The 7,614-nt window shown below is 33.4% G+C and overlaps 1 long non-coding RNA gene across 1 annotated transcript; it reads left to right on the forward strand.

The window, feature by feature from the left end:
* The first annotated feature begins 6,205 nt into the window (after positions 1 to 6,205).
* Positions 6,206 to 7,103, forward strand: LOC132713360 (uncharacterized). The gene is made up of 3 exons (XR_009623439.1): positions 6,206 to 6,419; positions 6,616 to 6,699; positions 6,963 to 7,103. It is a non-coding gene; the product is annotated as an uncharacterized LOC132713360 (long non-coding RNA).
* Positions 7,104 to 7,614: the final 511 nt, after the last annotated feature.

The raw sequence follows: 7,614 nt of genomic DNA on the forward strand, positions 1-7,614 counted from the left end.
TTTTATTTACACTGTCTCGTTTATAGGAACATGGTGGGGCTAAGAGCGAGGTTTGGTGCACCATTAAAACCGGTTTAAACTCCCCAGTCAGTCATTATTATGCTGCTGACCGTTTTCCAAGGCGGCGCCCCACTGTGTTCCTCAGATGTATGTCTATGTTGTTTCATACTGTTTTGGTGACACTTGTGTCCCTTGTTGTTTTCTCGTCTACGGTAAGTATCTTCCCCATTGCCTCTAGTTTTTGTTTCTTTGATTGCTCCCCACCCCCTCCCCCCCGGTCTCCTGTCCCCTTCCCCTTTGTGGGCCTAATTTTATTTTCTTTGAATTCCTAATCAGTTAATCAAATTGGTTGTCGTTTGATGATTGGCCTGTCCGTGCTCTGTCTTTGCCCTGTCCTGTTTTTGTTTGGGGTCCCCCTGGGCTCCTTGCCATTGGTTCTTGTTGCTGGGTCGTGTGGGGGTTGCGTTCATTGAACGCCGCCTTTCCTTGTTGATCTTGTTTATCATATTTTAGTGGAGAAATTTAATGGTAGTTTAAAGCAGATGTTGAAACGGATGTGTAGTGAAAGACCTACAGATTGGGATAAGTATTTGAATGCTATGTTGTTTGCGTATCGGGAAGTTCCACAAGAGAGTTTAGGATTCTCGCCATTTGAATTGTTATATGGACGTAGTATAAGAGGTCCAATTACCATTTTGAGAGAGTTATGGTCAGGAAAAACAGAGAATGACGAAGTTAAGACAACTTATCAGTATGTAGTTGATTTTGCAAGAAAGACTAGAAAGTACATGTAAGATAGCACAGCAGGAGTTAGAGAAAAGCAGTATTAGGTATAGAAAGTATCTAACAACAGGAAAAGCTAGAGATAGAACTTTTTTAAGAAGGGAAGTAAAGTACTGGTTCTTATACCTACAAAACGCAATAAGTTGTTGTTACAATGGAAAGGTTCCATTTGTAGTTTCCGAGGTCGTGAACAAATTAGATGTATCGGATAGACATAGGTAACAATAAGATCAAAAACTTTTCCATGCCAATATGCTGAAGGGAGTATGTTGAAAGAAAATTCGAACCAGAACGAGGTGCATTGGCAAAGGTAAGTGCAGCTGTTGTAGAAGCGGAAAATGGGTATGATAGATTAGAGGAAGATGATTAGTTTAGAAACAAAAGTTACCAAGATGATAGTGACATATTGTTATGTCCATTGGGAAAAAGGTTCAGAGACATATAAAGATGTTCAGTCAATCCTGACTTACAAACAGATTGTAAGACTCAGATTGCAACCTTGTTAAAGGAAATTTTCAGATGTTTTAACAGGATATACCGGAAATACGTCATTAGTTCAGCATGACATTAAGTTGACTACGTCAGAACCGGTAAGGACTAAGGTTATCCTATTCCTTTTCACTCACAGCAGATAGTAAAAGGAAGAAGTTAAACAAAATGCTAGAGTTGGGAGTTATCGAACCTTCTAACGCTCCGTTTTCTAGTCCAATTGTCCTTATCAGGAAAAGGATAACACGATTAGGTTCTGTATTGATTTTAGACAGATCAATAAATGCACGGTATTTGATGCGGAACCGATGCCCAATATGGAACAGATATTTCGAAAATTATTCAAAATACAGGTATTTTTCGAAAATTGACCTTAGTAAAGGATTACTTGGCAAGTTCCTTTGTCTTGACAATGCAAAACCTTTGACCGCATTTGAAACCCCGTCGGGACTTTTTCAATTCCGGAAAATGCCCTTTGGTTTAGTCAATGCCCCTGCAACATTCTGTAGACTGATGAGAAAGGTTTTGAAAGATTTAGATCACTCGGATAGTTTTATAGATGATATTTTGGTCTATACAGTCACATTGCCAGAGCATATCAATGCATTGTATGAGTTATTTACCCAATTAAGAGAGTCTAGGCTTACTGCTAGACCGTCCAAGTGTTTCATATGTTTTGAAAAATTGGAATGTTTAGGTCATATGATAGGAGGTAGTAAGTCCATTGAACCTGTTCTCAGTAAGGTCAAGGCAATTCAGGAGACCGAGAGACCCACGACTAAGCGAGGAGTCCGGCAATTTTTAGGGGTTGTGTCTTGGTACCGGAAGTTCATCCCTAACTTGCCGCCATTGCTGTTCCGTTGAACCGATTTGACAAAAAAGATTCAACCAAATCGTATTGAATGGGGTGAAAGTCAGGAAAAGGCTTTTCAGACTCTTAAGGCTAGTTTGACCGGTCCGCCAATTTTGAAATTACCCAGATTTAGAAAGATATTTATTCTCAGAGTTGATGCTTCTGATTGTGGGTTAGGGGTTCTGTATTACTTCAAGAACAAGGTGAGGAGAAATTTCCAGTAGCTTATGCCAGTAGAAAGTTGTTACCAAGAGAACAGAAGTATTCTGTAATAGAGAAGGAGTGCCTTGGTATTGTTTGGGCAATTTCTAAATTTCACAGATACTTGTTTGGTAAGGAATTTATTCTAGAGACAGATCACCAGCCGCTTTTGTATCTTAACAAGGCAAAGTTAAGTAACTCTAGAATAATGAGATGGTCTTTGCTTTTGCAGCCATACAGGATGAGGATTAGAGCAATCCCAGGTAGAGAAAACATAGGTGCAGATTATTTAAGCAGGGTATAATGTAGAGTGTAGTGTAGTATTTATGGTGGTTATAAATATGGTGTACAGTATTTCTACTTACATTTTTGCAATTTGTCGTTTTCACTTTGTTGTTTTTAAAGAAAATTTATCAATTTCTTATTTAAAGGGGGGCGTAAATGTCACAAAGTGAAGTACGTTTGTAAAATATTGCAATTATATTTTCACGCCGAACCTCATTTTACTTCTATATTCATTGCTGTGAGATTGCATCATCTTTTGTTCAATTTTAGAGTTTTCGGGTGAAATTATTATTTAGAGTATTTTTATGGTTTGCATAAAATTTCCTTGTCTCAATTTAAACATTTTGCCGTTTATTTCACAAAAATCCTTTCAGTAATAAGAAAGTTACATTTTTGTTTTATGAACCAGTTATTTGTATTATGTCTGTATTTGAAGGACGGCCTTTATTTTTACATTACTATTTTTTCCCGCCGTCCCAGCTTTATTTCGTGCAAATCGATTTTTCATGTTTTGCACGATCTGTTTTTCCCGCTCAGTACTAAGTAGTTTGCTATATATTGACTGAATTTTAAGTGACATATTGCAATGCACTGGACGTTATACAGGTCACTATGACGGTGACAGACAAATTATATTTGTCATAAAATTACAGCTTGTACAAGGTAAATTTAATTTTCTAGTGATTTTGTTTCATAAATTTGTGCTATTTCGTAAATACTATTTTCTATTAGAATTATAGTTTATTTGATTCAGGTTTAGTTATTTGGCAGTAATTTATTGTTTTCTAAATTTTTGCAGATTAAATTTAAAAGCTCTTTTTATTCTAGTGTTTCGCTTATGCAAATTTATACCGAGACATGTTTATTGATGTATGTTAATTGAAGTTTTAATTATATTGTAATTGTATAGGAGCCATGAATATTTTATAGATATATATCAATTCATAAATAATTTATTATGGTTCTACCGTATTTGTGTAACTTTATGTAAAATGCTGCAGTATCGTAACGATTTGTTTCAATTAATTTAATTTACGTTATCATCTTACTTCATTTCATTTATCATCAGTTTTTTTGTTATAAGTAAATACAACGTATCAAAAACTTAACGTATCTCTAGAGAAGGATCTTCAGTGGCATGATTTTGGAAGACGTTTATTTATTGGTGGTTATTATGTGGCGTATATTTGAATATATTTGAAACGCAGTATTATGCGGATGTGATTGAATTTTTGTTCCACGGAATGTATGGTGTACTATAGTGGACATTTTGTTTATTCAAAGAAGCACGTTATTTTATTTGAAACCGACAAAGGTCGAGTCTTTTCCAAGGGACTTTATTATACCCTTATGTTTGATTATCATGGAACTTACCATGTTTTATACTTTGTAGCTTCTTATTTGAGGACACACCCGAAGATGACACGGGCCCTCCACACGTATGTCCATGGCTAAAGGGTGACGCATGCCCTTGTTTAGGATCCTATCAACTGTGCCAACACTGTAGGAAGTACAGTTACGCTTGATAAGATTTCATACAAGACGCCCGCTATTGTGACGAATTTTGTTTAACAACGCCACCACTTTATTGATACATCATGACAGAAACTTTACGGGAGAAATAGACTGAGATACGTTGATAGTGTTTGTTTGTGCAGTGACTTATCATAGTAGTTTATCATATACAATCATTTTTTCATTTATAAATATTCATTTCTGTAAATAAATTTGTATATATTTTTCTGTTCTGAGTTGTTGGTTGTTTAGATAGCAATTGTGGTCGGCCTGGTATCCCATCGTAGTCCCTATTGTGACATCTATGAAGAGCAAAATTCCCCCAAACAGATCAAGACATTTTGATGTTCTTATCTTGGCTATATATTGTCCTTTTTAAAATTACCCCTTGTCTAAGTATTCTTAATAAAATCATTTATATATATTTTCATTTGAAATGTTGAAACTCTACGCTTCATCTTATTATTGTATGGGCCGATACTAGTTACTAGTTTATTATTTTAGTAAAAAATGAATTTCTTCCCGAATACCGGTAGTTTTGTTCTTTATATTTCGTTTGTATTACTTAGCTGCGACAAAAAATATATCTGAAAGAACCTGTATGTTGTGATTAAGGTTGTAACAATTTTCATATAATTATGTATAAAATTATTCTTCTAAAACAATTATAAATTTCAAGAATATGGGAAATGTGCTCTGCAAATGTTTATGCGTATTATATGCAATCATTAAACTATTTGCATTCACTCCTTATTGAAAAAATCGTCTTAGACTTAATAGAAAATAAGTTAAAGTTTCTTATTACCTCCCTTTTTTTATAACATAACCCGCACGTGAGTCACATGCACAATTTAAAGCGATGTGGTACGTTTTATTTTGAAGTAAGATTTCTGTGGCACATTTTCTTTAAAATATAGAAAAGGGAATAATAATAATTTATGATAATGCAGATCAATCATTTATCTGACTTATTTGCAAATATTAATATCTTTTCTTCTTTTGTTAATAAGTGAGTTGGTGCAGCAAACAGATGTTCTTAAATAATATGGACTTGTTATCTTTTTTTAATTTTTTGATTTTAAATTAAATATTTTACTCGAGAATACTTCATGTACTATATCGTCACCTTAGTGCAAAAACTCAATAACTGCATATAGATAAAGAACCAGATATTGAGTTCTTGCACTAAGGTGACGATATGGTGTTGCCTCTGTTCAAGTTTAATTTGCTCTTGTTTTAAGAAGATAAACAATATCATAACAAAGTGACTTACAAGTATGTTTTGCCTGCAGTCAACATAAATAATACATGTCATTTTCAAACGATCTTTCGAATGCAGCACAACACTTTGTTTTGAATATTTTATTTCTAAAACTAAATTTAAAATACATTGTAAATTATTACCTTCATTAAATTAAATTATTAAATGATAAAAGGTAAAAATCTATAAATAGCCTTGATTCTATGAAAAGCTCAACATGTGCCTACCGTCAAATACGTAAACGGTCTCTTGGCAGTCATGCGCGCTTGTAATTGGTTAAAATGACCAATGAAATATTAACTTTTATTTAGGTCATTACTGTGTATTTCAAAGAAAGTCAATCTAAGATAATAACCTTCCCATTTTAAATGCAAAACTTGAGGATTGGAGTATTCCTTCTTGTTTATTTACTATTTTTTCTTCGTTTGTCACTGTAAAGGTACTTTGGTTTATACATAATTTATTTCAGGTTGATTGTACAGGAAACTAAAAGCTTATAGAACCAGTACTGAACAATGAGTGTTAAGTTTCTTGCTCAAGGAAACAACGACTTGCCCTCTAACGGGATTTGAACTAGATTAGATTATGTTGACTAGATTTACTAGTCAGACACGTTTACCAGTCAGCCATGCCGCACGTACTTTACGTGTGTCTTTGGCAGAGTTGGATAGAATGTCGAAAAAAAAACAAAAAAACAAGTGACAATATCCTTTCCGCCTAGAATTCGAGTCAAACTTAAACCTATTTTTAATTTTCTCTTTCACAACAATTTCTCTTCATTTCCATTTGTGACAGGTCCGAGTTTTATCAGGGTTATTCTGTGTTTGGTAAATATATTAGTTTTTAGCCTCGTTCTGAATGGTTCTATTTTTAATTCTTGATTTTCATTGGTCGTGGCATCGTTTCCGCCTAAGCTGAGTTTTAGTTCAAGTTTTTGGAGGGGTCTAGATGTGTTTGACATCTTTTGGAAGTTTTAGTTTTGTTTCTGTTGAAAAGGTTAAGTGTATTGTCAAATGGATTAATTGTATAGAGGTATATTTTGACCTACTGTTGTTTACATCCATTTTCAGTAATGAGTGTTAATTAAATCGTGAGCTTTTGGTAACTTATTTAATACATAGAATTTATGTACATGAAACTATCAAAATGGCGGTACGGGACTACTTTCTTTAACAAATCTAAATATCACTTGATATCACATGTTTTAATATAACCTCTAAATTTACAGTTTTACTGATAGTCACAGTGTGAGGAGGCGGTTGAGAGAGTTTATGCAGGTGTTATTTATAATTGTGGACAGTGCCATACACTGGTGAGTTAAATGATTGTTATTGTACATGTATGATGTGACTATATTGTTTTTAACAGATGATAACTTTATTTGTAAATTGTAATATTCAACCTTCTATGTTAAGGTTTAGTTAATAAGAGTGTAAGCCACTAGATTCCACTTACTTTATATGAAAGGCATCCTTTAATGTTTATGTATTATTTATTTGAGAAGATGAATTATTTCTTTCAGAGATTGTATTGTATTGCAAGTTATAAAGTAAGGATTTGTAATGTATTTTACAGGTCACCTTGTTGTTAATCACCTTGTATCATACGTTTGGAGAGGAGTAGTTTGTGAAGTGGAATGGACATGATCATGATATAAAATATGTGTAACATATCAGGTGTTTTATATATACAGTATAATAATATTAAGTAGAACTGCTACATGGTGTTTCTTTTTATGTTTTGGATCCTTTTAAACAACCAGAACCTAACCAAGACAACACATTCATTGTCTTTTTCTTTGATTTATTCGGATTATCAATTATTTTATTTCCTCTAAATCATTATACTTAATTTGACATATCATATCAACACAAAAAACACTCCAGACATGACATGTTAAGTTCGGTTTTACTGGACAACGTATTTCCGATTCGTTGCTTTTTACATTTTCTTTTCAAAATTGAAAAAATGTATCACGGTGTGTAAGAAATAGGTGAGCTCCAACTTTATACCTTTTGCCTTTACCATTATGCTATTATATCTTGCTATTAAACAACAACAACAACATGTTTTTAGCAATAAGAATTACAATACTATTAGCCATATTATACAATTGACATAAGGCGAAAAATGACACGAGATATCATTACCCATCTATAATTTTTTGCATAAAGAAGAAGCTCACACAATGTATAAACTTTTTTGACATAAGTAAATTTATATCCTC

The sequence above is a fragment of the Ruditapes philippinarum genome, unplaced genomic scaffold (assembly GCF_026571515.1).
Source record: "Ruditapes philippinarum isolate M1 unplaced genomic scaffold, ASM2657151v2 ctg20852_1_1_1_1, whole genome shotgun sequence".
In the NCBI taxonomy this organism is placed as follows: domain Eukaryota; kingdom Metazoa; phylum Mollusca; class Bivalvia; order Venerida; family Veneridae; genus Ruditapes; species Ruditapes philippinarum.